The 22,776-nt window shown below is 35.7% G+C and overlaps 1 protein-coding gene across 2 annotated transcripts in view; it reads left to right on the top strand.

The window, feature by feature from the left end:
* LOC138714829 (scoloptoxin SSD14-like) overlaps positions 1 to 22,776 on the top strand; it is a 120,183-nt gene that overhangs the window by 1,566 nt on the left and 95,841 nt on the right. Inside the window, exon 1 of one of the 2 annotated variants that reach the window (XM_069847007.1) lies at positions 13,927 to 14,043. The exons of the other annotated variant lie outside the window; for it this stretch is intronic. The gene's annotated coding sequence lies outside the window, so the exon portion shown is untranslated. Of the gene's footprint in view, positions 1 to 13,926; positions 14,044 to 22,776 lie in introns of those variants that run through there. 2 annotated transcript variants of the gene reach the window in all.

Below are 22,776 nucleotides of genomic sequence, written 5' to 3'. Positions count from 1 at the left end.
TTTGAAAATGGTGGCCGTTCATTTCGATACAAGCTTCAGTTCTTTTGTGCATATTATCGCACTATAGACTATTGCATCTAATTCCAATTGCCAGTTTCGTCCTTCGTACTAGTAACTCATGTTGAAATAATTATGTATCTACTCTACGTACTGTAAATTCAATCTTCACTTCTGCCCGACCCGAAAATATAAAATTACTCAGACATGCTATCTACTGTCCGTCCAAGTGGTTATGCCGCAGGATTGTAGAAAGGGAGGAAATCACGTGACAGTTAATTACTTAACGAGGCCCTTTTATTTAAGTTAAATTAAACAGCTGTATAATATTACGTAAACTTCCAATTCCTAAGAGAAATTAATGTTTTCAGAAAAGAGCTAAGTCAGCCCAGCTATTACAGAGGGACGAGCAGAAGCAGGTGGGGGAAATCGGGATGCGACGTAGGCAAACGGACAGTACCTATGCGAAAATATGATTCAATATTGAAAGCTCTTTCGTCACTGGAAAACGCGAACATATTTCTGGAACGTACTATACTCAGTAACTCAGTACTGCTTACTATCTGCGGTCTTGGTTCTGTGTGGAGTTGGAACTTCCATAGTAGAAGGGGTGGGAGTGAAGTGCATTCAAAAACTCAGGTACAATAAAAATTGAAGTAAAAATAAAATGATGTCCCTGTATATTTTATTGTTGTTGTTTAGCCAACTGTCCGAAGACAGGTCTGAACCTCACATGTGATATCAAGAAGTCACCACTTATAAGGCAACTAGGCCAGGAGATAATGGGGTAGAGTGGCTAGTTCCTTCCCCCCCCCTCCATTGCATACATCGCCAACTGACTACATAAATTACACTAATCAGACTTCAGATACATACGAACAATTTTATTGTTCTTCCTCTAACATATCGTCAAGTGAGATGTACTGCCTGATAATAGATGTACAGTAGTGGCAAAAAAACCGGACCAACCCTTGTAGCTGATTTCAGAGCCTTGTTCACTCCAGAGCACGATAGACTGGTAACTAAGGCTTTCGTGGTTCGAATCCTGCCTGGGAAGGAAACTTTTTTTTTTTTGTTCCTTATTCAAATTTATTTCCAATACTTTTCGATTGCTGGTAAAATTCATGTTCTGGAAATAATAAGTTAATTAAGTAGTAAAATATCGCTCCAATCGAAAAGTATTGGGAATAAATTTGAATAAGGAACAAAAAAAAAAATTCCTTTCCAGGCAGGATTCGAACCACGAAAGTCTTAGTTACCAGTCTATCGTGCTCTGGAGTGAACAAGGCTCTGAAATCAGCTACAAGGGTCGGTCCGGTTTTTTGCCACTACTGTACATATCAGCCAGAACCTTAACCAGAGGATATATTTTAATTACATTTTGAAAAATTTTTAAGACTAGTATATTACGAATCGTTTTTCACTCTAATGGGAAAATATGTACCCAGGATCTCTATTGTGGAAAGATGGCGGCCTCGTCGGTGCTTACTACATATCACCCGTACCGTAACACTTCTACAATAATTTTAATTTAACATTTAGCTCAACTATGTGAATGTACATTGCAGGAATTTAAAAATGTGAATTGAATAGCTTATCACTCTAGATATCCCTCGCTTTCATTCTACTGTATCATGAAAAATTAATATATTATGACACTTTTTTTATTATCCAATTTAATAAAGCCTATTTCACCCTGAGGTATATTAGGGTTATAGTTGGCATCAAAATACATATTTTATAAGCAATAAACAATAAAATTATAATACAAAATTGTGGTCAAGGTTACAATTCACATGAATTATGTACAAGAATGCACCTTAATGAAAAAATGGATCGTTTCATAAAGCCTCAAGGCATGTCTCTATATTTATATCTAATGATTATAGGAAGAGATATATATATATATATATATATATATATAATAGTTATTAAACACTAGCCGTACCCGTGCGCTCCGCTGCACCTGTTAGAAATAAATATAAAGTAATTACATAATTAAAATAGGACGTTTGATCCAGGCAACAACTTTTACAACAGCGCAAGATAATCTGCTTCGCTCATTACCAAATTTTCTTTTGCATTGCATTTATTGCATATATATTTAAAGTATTTTAGCACAATTCAATTGAGCATAAAATAATGGATTGCTAAGCTAACGTACTATTACTGCATACTAAATCAATACACTCTCGTTGTTCGTTAATTCTCTGAGATTAAAATGAGTGTACATAAATATTATTTTAAGAAATACAGAAAACGAATGTACAAAATAGCCTATCAAATTTTCTGTGCATAAGAAGGTATTTTAATCTTACCTGTCCTCGATTTACTCTGACGTTACTGTAATAACATTATAGCATTCTGTCCATCTAGAGAAAACATACTTTCCAATGGTGAAATAATAATTAATTATACAAATCGGTTAATTTAGCTTCTGATATCACTTCATACAAACACAGAAACATTCTCTGTAGGCTATGTTTAATAGCTTTCGATTGTTGATGGCCAAGGCCCCTGTTTCGATTGTTGTTGTCCAAGGCCCCTTATAGACGAAGTCATTTGTTCTTAATTCATTGCACCGTCTTAGATGGCGTTATTTTAATTTTAAAACTCATTTATCTCATTAAATATCAGTCCTATCAAAATTTTGTAAAGAATAAAACTTATCGGAAATCATTTTTAAAGAAATGAATCAATAATATGACCTAATATCAATAATAAGCGAGATATTTCGATTTATTTAATTCAGGCCCCCTTATAACCCCCCTTTTAAATAAAGTATTTTGAATGCCATATAGCCTAAAATCTAAGTTACAACGAACTTAATTTATATTCCAATTTTCATATAAATCGGTTCAGCCATTATCTAGTGAAAAGGTAACAAACATACAGACAGACATACAAACAAAAAACTTCAAAAATGCGATTTTCGGTTTCAGGGTTGTTAATTATATATGTTAGGACCAATTATTTTTTTAAAATCGAAAATTACCAGAAAAATTTTGGCTACAGATTTATTATTAGTATAGATGTTATTTTAGAAGCAATAAATAGCTATACTAAGAGATGGCTTAAAATTTACGAATTAAATACATTATTTAGTAACAACAATTGGCAATAATCAGGTATTACAAGAAATGGTTCAAAATTAGAAATCAAATGCCTAATTAAAATAAAAATTAATACCAATAGTACAATATTATAGTATGCGAAATTGGAGACTTACAGTTTCATTATAGTTGATTAGAACTAATACGATTTTTTTCCCCGGAATAATTTAAAATTTTACAGTTTCACGAATATTCTATTCAAGAAGGACATGAAATACTTGTATGATTTGGAGTTGGTAAGTATATTGGTTAACGGTTTGGTAAATGTATAATTTAAAGTGTTCAGTAACAACTCAAGCTCGTATCTTTTGCCGTGAAAGATACGAGCTTGAGTTGTTACTGGACGCTTTAAATTATACATTTACCAAACCGTTAACCAATATACTTACCAACTCCAAATCATACAAGTATTTCATGTCCTTCTTGAATACAATATTATGATACTTTTACAATTATTTCAATTAGCAATAAAATATTATCACTCTTGAAATAGATATGACCGATTTTGATTGGATTGGTAATTGCAACACATATACAGTGGAATGTTGGAAATGTCCGTTTTTGATACAAAAAGACAATGAAAATATTGGCATTAGTATGATATGGAATTATCCGGTTTTGATTGAAAACACTGATTTTTACCATATTGTTGCTCATGGAAATGACCGAATTAGGATAAAAACAATAACATATTCAGAAAGATGCCTCTCTAAACATACCGAGACCGTAAAAAACTCATTTTTTGTTTTCCGTGGAAATGATCGGTTTTGTTCACAACCTCCACAATTGCACTGTACTGTACTTCTGGAGAGGAGAATACAGAGTTTCTGCTAATAGACATAGAGCGTATTCCGATTCTCAGCGTTGAGCAATCTGATGGCATCACGCTGTTCCGAATTTCACCGATGGAGTCACTGATGCTCCATCGGTGTCGCACCGGTGCCATCAGCTTGCAGAGCTGGTGGCAGTCTCCATCAGCCGCCATCAGTGAATCTGATTGGTTCTTGTATAGGGCGGGAATTAGCAGACGAATGACATCGTGCACTGTTGTGTCATGGCGGTGTGTTCTGCTGTATTGTTTGTAATGAGCACAACGTAAAAACAATATGTTAATGGCTTATGAACGAACATGTCAACGGACCAGTTATTACTACCGGTTCAAGAAATAAATTGTTTATGCTCTCTTTTCTTTGAACGAGATGGGAGTACGGAAATTTCGCAAAATTTTACTAGCGTAGCACAGACAACAACTTATACAGTCGCCATGACAGCCATCGATCCTTCCAGCAGTTTTGTTCCTATTTCGCTGCAGCGTGACGTCATTGTTGTCCAACGGTCCGGCGAGATTCGGAATACGCTGTATGTCTCTTCAACGCTACAATATTTAGAGATCTGTTGCATCTAGAAGTTTCCAAGAGGTAAATTAAAAAGAAAATTGTGTCAAGAAATGACACTTCCTTATATTACACGTGTTTCATCTTTCGAAATACTTCAGTCCTTCTGTCATGTAGTGAATGATGAATTAAATATTTAATGCATTACGAGTGAAAATATACTACACTTCGTGCTATTGCTGGTACAATACAAAATGGATCAAACATAGTCAGTTTATACAAGAACAAAATAATACTAAGCAGACCACAAAGAATACAACAAACTGCAAATGTAATACAAAATAATACGGCAATGCAAGACAATTCAAACAATAGGTACAGTTACAAAACAATAATACTTTTTAAAGCAATAACACAAATATAAAACAATTTGTAGAGCAATAACAGAAATATAACACAACAAATATACGATGACAACATGAACACGACTCTCAATAGAAAAACGTGGCATAAATAAAGACTTTAAAACATACTAAATCACCCTGATCACTAACAACAAGGTGAAGAAATAATGAACGCTTACGCAACACTTGCAAATCTTAACAAATTTCAAAACTTGTTTATAGTGAATTTGCTTGAGCTGTCATTTAAGAGACATAAAGTAGATCTTTAGTGTGCACGAACATAAGAACTTAGGTCTATACTTTCATTCATCGAATTGCACATAGACTGCGTTCTTATTGTGCCAGAGAGAAAGATATTTCACTTAATTTATAATTTGTATTATTCACCAAATCTAACAAGAATTGTTCACAGCCTGTCAGGGCATAGAGGCGCCTCGCTGCAGAGGGTACCAAAATGAGAAAATAATGAATTTTTATATTGAGTGTTTCTAGCACTTAAAATAATTTCCATAACTGGTAATATTGAATCTTCGATAATCTCGCACACCACCCAAGGAACTGACGACTGATTTACGCTGCGTTATTTCATGATCAAATTAAACTGAGAAATTGAATAACTGTACAAATACAGGGTGTTTCCGAGATGGTGTTACAAACTTTCAGGGATGATGGCGAAGGGTACATGTATCAATTTGAGATAAGGAACCCTGGTCCGGAAATGACCGAGTCCGAAGTTACAAGCAAAAATAGTTATGTGGAAATGAAATAATTTTATCTCTCTGTACACCTTATTTATGTGTATTTATCTATACATTTTACACATACTGTATTCATCTGACGATGTTTACGTTGTCTACTTACAGTATTCCATTCAATGCGCTGTCAGAGAGATGGGGACAGGAAACTACACTAAAGCAATGCAGATAGCGTAATGTGCAACGGACATGATATGCACGTCTGTAGACAGCAGTGTATGTGTACAAGTTGCAGTGTCCAGTCGATCAGTCCTAGTGAAATGGAGGAGTACACGAGAGCGGAATAAGTAGACCTGATTTTCGAATACGGATGAGCCAATAGGAACAGTAGACAAGCTCACAGATTGTATCGGGCAAGTACCCACGTAGGAGACATCCGGCCCATATCATTTTTCCACGACTGTTCCAAAAGTTAAGGGATGAAGGGCACGTGGTGCCAAATTACAATTTCATTTCCACACAACTATTTTTGCTTATAACTTTCGACTCAGTCATTTCCGGACCATGGTTTCTGATCTCAAATTGATACATGTGCCCTTCGCCATCATCCCTGAAAGTTTATAACACCACCTCGGAAACACCCTGTATACACGCGGCACATATTAGGTAGACAGAGTGGAAGTGAAATAATCCTGCAGATTGAAAGGGACGCTAGAGTACGCTTGAATGAATAGAAAACCTATATTACGTTTTGTGATTAAATGCACGGTTAATTAGAAAATTAAGTTCGAAGTTTCAGCAGTCCGGTAACATCGCCGTTAACCTACTCCTATTTCTTCTCGTAATACAGATGTAAAAGGTCTACGAACTCAGGTGTGTCTGCCTAGGTGAACTACTTCCCACCTTCCTCTCTGGCTACAATGTTGCAAGCTGGTCGCATCATTCTCAGTGGTTTTAAATTAATGTTTTTTAAATTAAATTTACACGAAAACCGCCCATGCTGTTGAAATACGCCACAAAGGATAAATAATAATAGTAATAATAATAATAATAATAATAGTAATAAACGTATTCTGGTGGTGTTAAGGCTATCAGGCCATGATTCTTTATTAGATTTTCTATCGATATGGACAAAAATTATGATTCTACTTTAAACAGGTTATCGAATAAGAGGATGTTAAACATTTGAGAAAAACATTTTCCTGAGAAAACTATGAACTTTCCACCAATATGGTATTACAGACGTCCTCTTTTGTCCAGACATGTCCTTCTTTTTAGACCTTTGTCCGGGATCCGGGCGGATTTAAAAAAAAAATAAAAAATGTCCTTTTCCCAACTTGTATGTCTGATATTTTTAAATTATCCGATTTGACGCCGTTTTCAAGTAATTTGCATGTATGTAGCATCAGCATCGACGGAATATACTCTTTGCCAACGATCATAACTCCCTTTACTCCTCCTTGTTATGGTCGTTGCTCACAGGTAGCTAGTAAATCGAGAGATCGAAGTCCGAATGTAAATATAAATATATTTTAATAATGATTTAATTTATTACAGTTACCTTGACTTTCATATGTAACTAACTATAAAATTATTATTATCAAGCTTTTTCATACTTATTTTGTAATAAAATATATATTTTAACATATTTTTAAGCATGATATAGGCTAAGTCTAAATCTGTACTGTAAATATTTTGTTATAAAATAGATATTGACGTAATTTAAAATATAATATAGACCTAAGCCTAAATCTAAGTACATATTATTTTCTGGCCTCTTTTTTCGAACACTATCCTCCTTTTTGAAGCTTTTTGTCCTCTTTTTTATCGATGTGAATCTGATCACCCTAGGTATTACATATTTTTGTTACATACAACGCGAGCTATTCGTTCTGAAAATCTGGAGGGTTATTTCACTTCCACCCTGTATATACTTCGTACAACACGTTTCACACACACTGCATTTCCATAATTCCATTCCAGAATCATACGTTACTCGCAATTATAGCGATTTCCTCTGCCCTTTTTCAATAGTAGGAATGCTGTAAACGTATACTTCCAGAAAATATCGGTCTATTTTTTCCATCATCACAAAACATTAAAATAATGAAAAACAAAAATAGGTCCAGGAAAATGAAAATCCGTTAATAAGTCAGACAGTTGCTTCACTTCCTCCTCGGGTGGCCTCCCTCCATAGGTACTATGCAATTTTTCATTTCATTTCATTTATTATATTCCATAGATCTTACATGAGCAATGAAGCTTTAAGATGTGGAACAAGTAAAAAATTTTACAATATTACAATTACAATTTTTACAAATTTTTACAATATTTTACAATTTTTATAGTTTTACAATTTTGTAATTTTCTACAATTTTTTAACAATATTTTGGCGAGCTGTAGTGAGATGATGTGAGGCCCGAGGATTCGCCAAAAGATTACCCGGCATTTGCCTTATGGTTGGGGAAAACCTCGGTAAAGACCCAAACAGGCAATGACGTTGCAGGTTGCACAGTGACTTGGCGCACGATCACATTTTCGCCACGGCTGCCATAGAACCATTTATATGGATGCTGAATAAAACATCTTAAACACTTTAATTTATTGCATTGATGTTAAATGTTAATCAGAGTGAAGTTGGTCCAAGTTGGTTCGTCTGTAGGTGTCTTTCATAATGACGAGGCATTTCATCTGTTACTTATCTCAACGTATCAGATGACGTAATTTCCTAGTTCTATGACGGATTGCAAGAGTGTCCGAATGTAATCTTTAGGGCCGTGACATCGGTATATTTGTACTAGTTTGTAGACGATTCGTGAGCATATCGCACGGTGCATCGTCATGCACTGTCTCTGTTTACTGTTCGCTCGTACAGTCAGACTCAAGCAGTTTGCCGTGCTCCCGCTCGAGTAACAATGTTCAGAATGAGTGCCCTGGAGTGCCTCTTCCTCCTGTTCCCATTTTAATGCGATAGGGATCTGCCTGGAAGCTTGCTTGTGAAAGCACAATAATTTTGCCAGCGTAAAAGGACTCGTACAGGTGTTTGACGGAAAAGATGCAGCTTTCTTAAGTAATGCCCAAATTCTTCTTGAAGACCCAAATATTAAAAAAAAAAAAAAAAAACAGTGTGAATATATTTGATCTATTTTAGATTTATCTCCTCTACAATCGAATGTCTCGAAAAGACTGGTGCGAAATTGGTGGAGCAAATTTCGATAGTAAATAAGCAAGATGATATAAGCAAAAAGGTGTGTGCGAAAAAGAACACAGTAATACAAAAAAAAACAACGGCGGTTTCAATTCATTATGCAAAATTGCAAGAGTTTTGTCTGATGACAAGTGCGATTGTTATGAACTTAATGTAGAAATGAAATATTGATGATGGGAAATATTTTACACATGCGCCCTCGGTTTCAGCCGATGTTGAACGCAGTTTTTCCGCATACAAGGTTATACCAGCGAATAGGGATTATACAGAATGGACACTGAGCGAATTTTCCTGTGTTTTGTTTCTCTGTGCGCCGGCGTTTAGTTCCACTTTCAAGCGCTAGAGGTTAGTGTAATCGAGCACACGCTAAGATAATAATTGAGAGTAGAGTTGAGACACAGGATCCAAACATCGCTTACCTTATTGCATAATCCAGTAACGCTTTGCTTCAAATAAATTCAAGTTAACAGCTTTTCCTTATTTCTCAGTGACAAACTAGTTGTAATAATAATGTTTTATATTTTAGATATAATAAATTATATTATAAAATAATATAATAGATATAAAATGATGTATCAAATTCTTTTAATATTTGTATACAATATAATATAGGTATATGGTTTTACTTCTCATAAAAGGTTTGTTTTTCCATTTTCAGTGCTGTCAAATCATTACATATTTTAATTGTTTTGGCGTCAACGTCTCAACTCTCATTATAAAGGAACTAGAGTCTAGACGTTACACTTAATGACGGATTTATTATTTCATGGGTCCAATTTATTTTAAGTACATAATGTACCTAGATGTATTAATTATATGTGTTATATTTCCTCTGTGTCGACTGCTAGCTGGTATGATGTCAGTGCCAACTCCAGGGAGAAAGCAGAATCTCACGCTCAAACTGGTTTGAAGGTCATTGAAATCAGTCCGGCTACATCAAAGGTACCGACGCGAAGTGTCCATACTGTATAATTATCTGTACGCTGGTTACACTATCCGACACTCGCGGTCATTTTCATTTGAAACTTTGAAAATGAATGTTGTTTATTGCAGCAGGAACCGAAACTAAGCGAACAACATGTAGGAAAAGTAAGGTACGGAATAGATGTGATAAATAAATTAATGTAACAGTTAAATATTTATAGGGAAAGCAAAATTGTACGCCATATACGTTTTCTGCATTGTAAAACTGTAATGCAACACTCTAAATATTAAAAAAGAAAAAACATCTTTTCAGACGTAAGTTTTACCACATTTGTCACAATTTGAGTGTGATTTCCAACAATTATTCTCAAGCTCATCAGTATTTTAGACCTTTCCGATATTAACCCTTATATACAATAATTGTACTGTCTTGATTTTATAATACGTAATAATCGTATACAAAACACGGAACGTGCTTGCTTAGGGGTGAGTCAAATTCGCTTCCGCTGCCTGTACTTGAAACGTCGTGTGTGTTCACCTTCAGTCGATTTCAGACTAATACTAGGTACAAATATACCGATGTCACGGCCCTTGTAATCTTCTATTGATTCCGTCTTCCATTAACTCTCACAAGGATTGGACTTTATGGTAGTAGTAGTAGTAGTAGTAGTAGTAGTAGTAGTAGTAGTAGTAGTAGTAGCAGTAGCAGTAGCAGTAGCAGTTTTATTTTGCCTGGCAGAGTTAAGGTCATGAGGCCTTCTCTTCCACTCAACCAGGTTTCAATAATATACATGAAATACAAAATCTGATTACAAAACAACACAAAAGAAAATACCTTAGAAATTACATAAAATATAGTATAAAATTACAATAGAAAAGATCAGTTACCTAATATAAAATTACAAATAGTCAAGATCGGTTATGTAATATATAAAATAAAGTAGAAAATTACACATAGTCTAATAAAAATCAGTTACATAACATAAAGGGGAATATACACACTCACACTCACACACACACACACACACACACACACACACACACACACAAAATTTATAAGACCTAAAATGCCCGAGATAAATACGACTATTAATTCACTTGAGATATATTATACAGTTAATATACTAATAGGAGAATACATGTGAGTTACAAGACATAAAATGTTGATTAGCAAATTCGTACTAAATGGCATACAAACACAAATGATTAAGAAATATATCACGATAATAAAAAAAAAGAAAAGAGAAAAAAAAAGAAGAAGAGAGAGAGGAGAAAAAAATAACAACTTGGTCATTTAAGACCATTTAGAAACTTCCGCAAGAGTCTAGTTCTGTTCATTAAAAACATTTCTAAGTAGAGTGCGCTTAAAAGATTTTAGACTCCGACTGCTCCTGATTTCCTGTGACAAGGAATTCCAGGAACGAGCTGTGTGTATTGTGAAGGAAGCAGAGTAGAGAGATGTTTGATGGAATGGAATTGATAGAACATGGTTATGCTGTGAACGTGTATCACGGTTGTGGTGGGATGCTAAAAGTGTGAAGCGAGGAACTAGGTAAATAGGTGTGGAATTATTTAAAATCTGATACAGCAAACAGAGTGAATGAACTGAACGTCTCTCCCGTAAACGAAGCCAAGATAATTGAAGGAAATACTCGGAGACATGATCATAGCGACGGCTGTTAAAAATGAAACGAACACAAGCATTATGAACACGCTGAAGCCTCAATGACGATTCAACACTAAGATCACTATACAAAACGTCGCAATAGTCAAAGTAAGGCATCACCAGGGTCTGTATCAAGATCTGTTTCAGTTTAGAAGGAAAGAAATTTTTCAGTCTTTTCAGTGAATGCAAGATCGAGAAAGTTTTCTTACAGACTTATTTTACCTGTGCATTCCAGCTGAGATTCGAGTCGAAATGGAAACCTAAGTTTTTAACCGTAGTACTGAATGGTTAAAAACTTAGGTTTCCATACAGAGTGGGTTAAAAGTCGCTTTCCCCAAACACTTACTTAAGTTTAATTACATTCAATTTACATTTGACTACACATTCCTTTACAGATTTTCTTCAAAATGGAGGCTCTGTTTCTCGATACATAATGTGTTCTTACTGTGCTTCCATCAACGTTGTAGCACAAAACAAGTTGTTCTGTGGTTAATTTGCGATTCATGTTTATTAATCTCCTTCTAAAAGATATTTTAACGGATTTTGTTTATATTTCTGAAACCCAAAAATCGGGACCACCTGATTTCTCTTGGCGTCTGGCAACCCTAAACTTACAAAGGAAGAAAGGAAGAAATATTTTACTTAGAGGTACTTCTACAGGGACATCATTTTATTTTTACTTCACTTTTTCTTCTACCTGAATTTTTTAATGTACTTTACTCCCACTCTCTCTACTAGTAAACTTCTAACCATTCTCCACACAGAACCAAGCCCGCGTATGCGATCATAGTAAGCAGTACTGAGTTAGTGAGTATAGTACGTTTCAGAAATATGTTCGCGTTTTCCAGTGACGAAAGAGCTTGCAATATTGAATCATATTTTCGTACAGGAATTGTCGTCCGTTTGCCTACGTCGCATCCCGGTTTCCCCCACCCGCTTCTGCTCGCTCGTCTGTAAAGACTAGTGACTGGGCTGTCTCAGCTCTTTTTCTGAAAACAATTTCTGTTAGGAATTGGATGTGTACGTAATATTATACAACTGTTTAAAATAACTTAAATGAAAGGGCCTCGTTAAGTAATTAACTGCCACGTGATTTCCCCCCTTTCTACGACCCTCCTACATAACTACTTGGACGAACAGTAGATAACATGTCTGAGTAATTTTATTTTTTCGGATCGGGCAGAAGTGAAGATTGAATTTACAGTACGTAAGGTACTCTTTTATAGAGTAGGTACAGAATTATTTCAACATGAGTTACTAGTACGAAGGACGAAACTGCTAATTGGAACTAGGTGCAATAGTCTATAGTGCGATAATATGCACAAAAGAACTGAAGCCTGTATCGAAATGAACGGCCACTATTTTCATAAATGTGTTTAAATATCCATATTATGATTATTTTTTAATTTAACTTCATTCTCTATATTGTACGCTAATGTGCTGTAGATAGTATAATATATACTGTACGTCCGAATGGATAGCTCAATTCGTGAGTAAACACACTTATTGTCAATACAGTACAGTTATCAATCAGCGATATGGAAATAATCGAAAAAGTCAAGGCCAGATTTCTGAAGAGATCACTTGGAGCAGGAAAATTCGCACCGAACAGATATATGTACTTACTTGCTAGAGAAACCTTCTTTATAGAGGATCTAAGGATGATAATGGCCTTACCATCCAACGAATCCTACAACGAAGTTATCGCACGAAGGACGACAAAGCAGAGAGGAGTTGATAGTAATTTCTTCTGCACAGATACCATGATATACAGAGATTGGACCAAACCGAACCAACCGCAAAGATATGCCATCGTTGGACTCGCACTACACGGATACCACCACAAAATGTGTCAAAACTCAAGATTCCACCAACCTGATGAGAAAGGCGTGTGTAAATTCTGTGTAAAAAAGTGTGAACTCTATCACTTCTCAGAGTGCAGAAATAGAATAGGATCGCTAACTGACCTCATCAAAGACAAAATATAAACAGTGCAGTGTGCCAAACTTTAATGCTCCTTCGAGCGCACCTTTCTCTTATTAAAATACAGTACTGTATTTTGATTAAACAAAAATCTATAATGAAAATTATCAAACTGAAAAACGCGATATTTCCTAGTTTACGTAAATGGATGAACTGCTTTTCTTCCCTCCTAAACCTAGCAAAGTTATTTGTTGTATTTTACGCCAGTGTCATCGAACTCCAGTCCTGGAAGGGGGTACAAACAGTTTTTCCCTTACTCCAAAGATATAGCCAGGTTAATATTGGAAATGTTAGTAAAAATAAAGTGATGTCCCTGTACATGCGATCGCTCTGCCTAATCTGTGTTCGTACGATATTACTGCATTATTTGTCTCCTTTATGACCTCTGCCTTAACAGCCCTCATTATCCACACTAATAAATGGAGATTTTTCATTGTGCTGTCACGTAGATGTGTTATGTAAGCAAAAATCGCAGCCACCTCGAAACTCAACAAACAAAGACGGTACGGTTTAGCAATTTTGTTCCTGTCAGTGTCACGTTCAGAAAGCATCTCGTGCATGCCATTTGTTTCGTTGCGGTTACGTTGTGACAATGGAATGTTAACTTGCGAGAGGATGTCACCAGCGAATAGGGATTATAAAGAATGGACGCTGAGCGAATTTTCCTGTGTTTTGTTTCTCTGTGCGCCGGCGTTTAGTTCCACTTTCAAGCGCTAGAGGTTAGTGTAATCGAACATACGCTAAGATAATAACTGAGTATAGAATTGAGACACAGGATCCAAACATCGCCTACCTTATTGCATAATCCAGTAACGCTTTGCTTCAAATAAATTCAAGTTAACAGCTTTTCCTTATTTCTCAGTGGCAAACTAGTTATTATATATATATATATATATATATATATATATATATATATATTTATATATATTTATATTTATATTTATATTTATATTTCAGATATAATAAGTTATATTACAAAATGATATAATACATTATGAAATGAAGTATCGAATTCGTTTAATATTTGAGTAGCTTAATATCAAAGACGGACATCAGACCTCAATCTAAATTTAGATAGCTGTGGTTTTTTATACAATTTTTCATCCTCTTTCCAGTTATAGTGAAACCATATGCAAACTCTAACACTACATTTATAAAATAAATTGTGTTAAATATTACAAAGAGCACTGTGAATTAAAAAATTGCCTCTAGATCAAAACTATGGAGACGACAGATGTCCGTCTTTGATATTAAACTACTCATTTGTATAGAATATAATATAGGTATATGGTTTTACTTCTCATAGGAGTTTTGTTTTTCCATTTTTTCAGATCATTACATATTTTAATTGTTGTTGGTGTCAACGTCTCAACTCTCATTATAAAGGAACTCTAGAGTCTAGACATTACAGTTAATGACGGATTTATTATTTTAAGGATCCAATTTGTTTTATTTGAGTACATAATGTATTTTTATTTTATTGGATTATTTTACGACGCTTTATCAACATCTCAGGTTATTTAGCGTCTGAATGATAGGAAGGTGATAATGCCGGTGAAATGAGTCCGGGGTCCAACACCGAAAGTTATTCAGCATTTGCTCATATTGTGTTGAGGGAAAACCCCGGAAAAAACCTCAACCAGGTAACTTGCACCGACCGGGATTCGAACCCGGGCACCTGGTTTCGTGGCCAGACGCGCTGACCGTTACTCCACAGGTGTGGACTACATAATGTACCTAGATGTATTAATTTATAGGTGTTCTATTTCCGCTGTGTCGATGTCAGCGCCAACTCTAGGGAGAAAGCAGAATCTCACGCTCTAGCTGGCTTGAACGTCATTGAAATCAGTCCGGCTACATCAAAGGTACCGACGCGAAGTGTCCATACTTAATTACCTATACGCTGATGTCACCAAAAACGATTCGGAATATTTGAGAGCGACACTAATAGTGGCGTATCCAGATGCCATTGGAAGAGACGGGTAGTTTTTATTTTCTCGCTAAGTAAGGTACGAGTATTATTATATTGCAAATATATATATATTTGGTTGACACAAAAGTTCGTAGCATTTCTTCGCCGTGACAAAAGATTTTATTTGGGAGTTTTGAAATGAATATAAAACAGAAATTAATCAGTACTATCAATCTCCTGCGTTGTCTATGACTCTCTGCCAACACTGAGATAGTTTTTCGATTCGTCACCTGAAGAAATCTGCTGGTTTGGAGTTAAATAAATCGTTAAGCCAAGTTCGTAAAGCGTCTTCGTTATGAAAGGAGTTCCCTTGAAGATTGTTGGATAGAGAACGGAAAAGATCGTAATCTGAGGGCGCAAGATCGGGAGAATATGGAGGATGTGGAATCACTTGTTGCGGTCTTCCCGGTCATTTTTCTTCAATTGCGGCCGCAAGGCGTCTCAGTTGTTGGCAATAAATGTCAGCAGTTATGGTTACATTCCTGGGAAGCAATTCGTAGTACACGACGCCTTCTTTATCCCACCAGACGCATAACATCACGTCTTCTGTGGATGAACACTAAAAATACCATTATTCACTCTCGAATAACGAAATTTCGTACAGAGGTTTACTTGCTGAATTTAATTTAAGGTCTCTTGCCAGTCGTAGTTTACTTGCTAGCTCACTTATCCTTATCATAAGTAGGGGGCGGATGTTGATAAAAGTCGTCTTCTTATTTTTCACATTAGGACGATGCCTATTAATATAGAAATCCTTTCTATGTTTATATCAACGTGAAAAAGGAATTTCTTGTATTGCATTTTTTGCAGTTTTGACGTTTTTGAACTAACAGGTCATTTTTACATTTTTCGGCATTTTTTGGTTATTTTTAATACTTTGAAGAACTTTTAGATCATTTGGAATGCATTTTACATTTTTCTTTACCTATAGGTCTGTTAAATCATTTTCTAACCAAATAGGTTAGTAGTAATTACCTACTGAATAAGTGAATAACAGTGAAGTTTGAGTTTTATAGTTTGGAACAGACTCTTAAAGTCCATCCCTCATTCTACTGAAGGCTTCATTTGACACAACGGAAGTAATATAAAATGCTTGACAGCAGCTTAGTTTAAGTGAGGACTTTGACCGCTACTGTTCCTTTGTCGGCACGAGGATGTCTTAAGAATTTATATTTGGAAGGGGGGAAACTTTCACCATGTCCTGGACAGGACGTTGTGTCCTCAACATGGTTCGGAAGGGATGTCTACTGTAGTAGACAGTATTTTTAACACAAAGGTAACAAGAATGCACGCTACGCCCACAATTTGTTTTGTCATTCACACTCCCTCATCTGCAAGATCTGGTAACAAAAGTGAAGCGCGGAAGGAGGAGAGGTGGAGAATAAAAGCACTGACATGGACCATCCCTGAATGAAACACATTGTAAATACTCATTAAAATCTATAGTTTTCCCTTAAAACCTTCATTTTGTTGCATGTTCTTTTCCTTTATCTTAGCCAAATTCCAGGAAGTTGCCTCCTCTCTGCGAGATTTGCAGGGCAGTCATTGAAATAAGGTGACTAATTCTTAAGAAGTTGTGGTGCGAGTACGGTGAATAATATTTAAATGTAATTTTCTTTCAATTTTATATCACTTCTCCATTAGTTTAAGGGCATTTTAATGATCATTTTAAGTAGATTTTTAGATCATCAACATCCGCCCCCTAATCATAAGGTTCTTTACTATTAGCTACGGGGCACATATCCATTTGCTTTCACGAGGCAACGAATAATCTATACATGAGAACTGGGAACATTTCTGCCTTCGGCTAAATTTCTATGTGTAGTACGTGTAAATGGCTCTCGAATTGGACGCCTATGCGCTGTCTGAAAATCGTTTTTTATATTCCTGCGCACCAACTGCAATATTAAATTACACAATCCACACAAGAACACTATATCAGCTTATTCTTGATGATAGTGTAGGAATGGCATTTTCACGGTCACGATATTGTATTTAAAAATATTATTAGGTTGTACTGTAACATGGACCAGAACATTATGTCTCGTGACCAGAACATAGTACGAAATAGAAATATATAAAAATTGGAAATTTATCATTTGAAAAGATGGAAAAGTTCAATTATCTTGGAGCAACAGTAACAAATATAAATGACACTTCAGAGGAAATTAAACGCAGAATAAATATGGGAAATGGTTATTATTATTCGGTTGAGAAGCTTTTATCCTCCAGTCTGCTCTCGAAAAAGCTGAAAGTTAGAATTTATAAAACAGTTATATTACGCCAATATAAAATAAATATTACCAATTGTTCTGTATGGTTGTGAAACTTGGACTCTCACTTTGAGAGAGGAACAGAGGTTTAGGGTGTTCGAGAATAAGGTGCTTAGAAAAATATTTGGGGCTAAGAGGAATGAAGTTATGGGAATATGAAGAAAGTTACACAACACAGAACTGCACGCATTGTATTCTTCATCTGACATAATTAGGAACATTAAATCCAGACGTTTGAGATGGGCAGGGCATGTAGCACGTATGGGCGAATTCAGAAATGCATATAGAGTGTTAGTTGGTAGACCTAAGGGGAAAGATCTTTGGGGAGGCCGAGACGTAGATGGGATTTGAGGGAGGTGGGATATAATGGTAGGACTAGATTAATCTTGCTCAGGATAGGAACCGATGGTGGGGGGGGCTTTTTTGAGGGCGGCAATGAACCTCCGCGTTGCTTAAACCCATCTATTATTATTATTATTATTATTATTATTATTATTATTATTATTATTATTATTATTATACGATTAAGTGTTATTTATAGCTTATTTAGTTCTGATCATTAGACACACTTATTAAATATTACAGCAAATTGTATTTATTTATCCTAATTCTATTACCCTAATTCCTACATAGACATTACATGTAATCTTAGGGATTCTTCAAATCCGCCGTTACTTCTTTTCAACGAGTTTTATTTTTTCACACGCTTTCCCGTAAGTCTTGTATGTCAGACTGTATTGAACCTTAGTTATTTAGGAGTTGTTGTGACTGGAAATTCTTTTATCGAATAGGCCTATTGTCTACCACTCCAAAGATAAGAGCGCACTTTATTCCTGTTGAAACATCATTAAACCTTTTAGTTAATTAACATACATCTGACATTTATTTGATATCATAATGTGTGTTAGGTGATAATGTAATTACAAAGGATTTTTAAAGTAAAGTGTGTAGCATTATATTTCTTATCTACACTCTTACGAAACTTGTGATGAGTTGAACAATGCAGAATAATTCGTGATAGTGAACTTCAGATTATTTAAAACACATTCTTCTCGTCGTTGAAGTGGTAGAGGAATCCATTGTATTTTGGTTCGTCCTTGATTTTGGCTCAAACGGTATTTTGTTCCGTGATACCCTTATTATATGCCCGCGACGAAAATGAAAGCTTATCTCATCTCTTGCGGACTACGTGCATGAGTAGCATTTTTTACATATGTTCCCAACTTTTTGAATGTCACTAACCATTTGAAGCTCATATTTCATTTTGGCGTACCTCCAAAATACAGTTTAGTATAATTTGGGCTGGTAAACAAGTTTTACTCTTCAGATATTTACCAACTGTAGTGAATAAAACTGTAGCTGTAAATATATTGAATAAGCAGTCGCGGACAGCCGATGAGGGGTGGTCCTCCAGCTTGGGGGTTGGGCGAAGGTCTACCAACGCATCACCGTAAAAAACAGCTTGTTACGAAACCTCTAAATAAGCCTCGGAATGGGACTGATTCTCTGGGTATATGATAATGTCTCGTGACGAGAATATTGTACGAAATGGAACTATAAAAATTGGAAATTTATCCTTTGAAGAGGTGGAAAAATTCAAATACCTGGGAGCAACATTAACAAATATAAATGATACTCGGGAGGAAATTAAACACAGAATAAATATGGGAAATGCGTGTTTTTATTCGGTTGAGAAGCTTTTGTCTTCTAGTCTGCTGTCAATAAATCTGAAAGTTAGAATTTATAAAACAGTTATATTACCGGTTGTCCTTTATGGTTGTGAAACTTGGACTCTCACTTTGAGAGAGGAACATAGGTTAAGGATGTTTGAGAATAAGGTGCTTAGGAAAATATTTGGGGCTATGAGGGATGAAGTTACAGGAGAATGGAGAAAGTTACACAACACAGAGCTGCACGCATTGTATTCTTCACCTGACATAATTAGGAACATTAAATCCAGATATTTGAGATAGGCAGGGCATGTAGCACGTATGGGCGAATCCAGAAATGCGTATAGAGTGTTAGTTGGGAGGCCGGAGGAAAAAAAGACCTTTGGGGAGGCCAAGCCGTAGGTGGGAAGATAATATTAAAATGGATCTGAGGGAGGTGGGATATGATGATAGAGACTGAATTAATCTTGCTCAGGATAGGGACCGATGGCGGTCTTATGTGAGGGCGGCAATGAACCTCCGGGTTTCTTAAAAGCCAGCCAGTAAGTAAGTAAGTAAGTAAGTAAGTAAGTGAATTAAACGTTCCTAATAAATTGACAGTTGTATTAAATTTCAGTTTTAGCTTTTGAATATGATCTGAAAATATGTAAATAAAGGTATTTTATGTTGTATCTTGTCTTTGCTGTGAGAAACCAGTTTTTTGTAATTAACACAAGGTTATCATTGAGATGGTGGATGTTGCTGTGCGAAATCTAACACAATTGTGGACCCTCTTAAGTCAGTCACAAGTCTACCTCAACATTCAATTCACTTCTGTATTTGTTCTTCAATAAGATCAGAGCAGAAAATAATAATCTCATACAAGTATGCTGATTAAAAATGGGATTGTGTTGTATTACAATTCGGGAAAGATCAGGATATGTGGGTGTAACAGGAACATTGTAGGAAACGCAATTTTTAACCTCGAATCAGAAGATAATTCTAATAATTCTAACAGCCGCTCTTCTTTTTTTAAACGTATACAAATGGTTATTTGTTATCAAGAAGGGATTTTTCACACAATTGTAATTTTTTTAATTGCAGAAAGGATAATATTCCCAAATGCCAATCGAGAATTTCTGTTTACCTCGAAAGATATCATACGAGAGCTCATCATCATGTGTCGCTAGAAAAATCATTGAGAATGGAAAACGAATTTAATTCTCGATTGATAACTCAGCGAGATGACAAGTTGAATTTCTTTATCGTTGCATAAGTTCCATCCTAAATGGTGAATACAGATAAATTTGAACCCTGAAGATTAGAATTTAACAAAATAAAAATATCTAATAGGTACGCAGGACTTGCAAGCCAAGAGAAGTTATGTAAAAAGTGGAAGTAAACATGCGACAAATCAAATCGCAACGTTTCTGTCAGTCCCGTGACGTCTACTACTAGGCGGTTCAATAAGTAATGCAAGTCTTTTTTTTTCTCATTCAAAGTTTGTTCTATTATAAACATTATTACCCAATTAATTGGCTATAAATAATTTTTTTATGTTTTCAATTTATTACTTGATTTTTCCTCTTCAGAATTATACATCTCACATGACTTTTTTAGTAGGTTATTTTACGACGCTTTATCAACATCTTAGGTTATTTAGCGTCTGAATGAGATGAAGGTGATAATACCGGTGAAATGAGTCCTGAGTCCGGCACCGAAAGTTACCCAGCATTTGTTCATATTGGGTTGAGGGAAAACTCCGGAACAAACCTCAACCAGGTAACATGCCCCAACCGGGAATCGAACCCGGGCCACCTAGTTTCGCGGCCAGACGCGCTACCCGGTACTCCACAGGTGGACATCATGTTAACATATGAAAATACTACTTTTGACATTTCTGTTACTATTCACTTATATCGCATTCACACTCTAAAATATTCATTCTACTTAACTGATATTTAAACTACCGGTACTGGTATTTTCACAATGAATTCTTTTAAGCACGTCTGACAAGTCATATTGAAGTTAGTTAAGATAACAAGCATGGCTCGAACAGTTTCTAAACTCATTCTAGATTTTTGGGATGTCCACATCATGTTCATTGAAGAAAAAATAAACTCCCTCCGCTGAAAGCTTTCAGAAAGACACATGGATAGTTCAATCAACTGCTGGACTTGTGTATAGGGAATCACTTTCTTAGAGAAAAATAAAAAAATGCTACTCCTTTTTGAGAAAAGAGCAGCATTTTCTTCATTCCACTTTATTATTTTCACTGAAGTCACATATTTAATCAAGCAATAAATCTTATCAAATATATCAGCATCATCTGATCAAGTTCATCTACATTTGAACGAAAATAATGGACAGTCTCTGAAATGTTTCTCTTTCTAGAGGAGATATCAGCAATATACATTCCATAGATATCTTATCTTGTGAATTCAACAGCATTTTCATAAAATTGTAACAATCAACACTAAAATTTCGGCGATATTCGGGGGGTAAATTATCAAATCCGGGAACGACTTTTGTCCGGGACAAAAAGCAAAATTCGGCGACTGCCCCGGGAAGCGGGGACGTCTGGTAACCTTAATGTAGGCCTCTAGGTCTTATTTTATCGCTTCCTTTCCGTAAGTTTTAGTTTTTCCATACAAAAATAACTTTTTCTCATCTTCTGTTCAAACCAGAAAGCAGAAATTTTCAGGAATGGTTTATTTTGATGTTTTACATATATTGGGTAATTGCAGATTGAAATTAGATCTGAAGATAACTTACAAATAGGCCTATCATTATACAGGTTGTTTTGTCTTGGTGTTACAAACTTTCAGCGATGATGGGGAAGGGCACATGTATCAATTTGAGATAAGGAACCCTGGTCCGGAAATGACTGAGTCGAAAGTTATAAGCAAAAATAATTGTGTGCAAATGGAATTGTAATTTGGCACCACGTATCCTCCTTCCCTTAATCTTTGGAACAGTCGTGGAAAGATGGTATGGGCCGGATGTCTCCTACGTGGGTACTTGCCCCGATACAATCTGTGGTGAGCTTGTCTACTGTTCCCATTGGCTCATCCGTATTCGAAAATCAGCTCTGCTTATTCCGCTCTCGTGTACTCCTCCATTTCACTAGGACTGATCGACTGGACACTGCAACTTGTACACATACACTGCTGTCTACAGACGTGCATATCAGGACCAACCATGTCCGTTACACATTATGCTATCTGCATTTCTTTAGTGTAGTTTCCTGTCCCATCCCTCAGACAGAGCACTGAATGGAATTCTGTAAGTAGACAACGTAAACAACGTCAGATGAATACAGTATGTGTAAGATGTACAGATAAAACACACATAAATAAGGTGTACAGAGGAATAAACTTATTTCATTTCCACACAACTATTTTTGCTTATAACTTTCGACTCAGTCATTTCCGGACCAGGGTTCCTTATCTCAAATTGATACATGTGCCCTTCCCCATCATCCCCGAAAGTTTGTAACACTAGCCCGGAAACACCCTGTATAATTTAAATAAAATTGCAAAAAAAAAACATGACATG

The sequence above is a fragment of the Periplaneta americana genome, chromosome 15 (assembly GCF_040183065.1).
Source record: "Periplaneta americana isolate PAMFEO1 chromosome 15, P.americana_PAMFEO1_priV1, whole genome shotgun sequence".
NCBI classification, from domain to species: domain Eukaryota; kingdom Metazoa; phylum Arthropoda; class Insecta; order Blattodea; family Blattidae; genus Periplaneta; species Periplaneta americana.
This window is presented reverse-complemented; position numbering and strand designations above follow the sequence as displayed.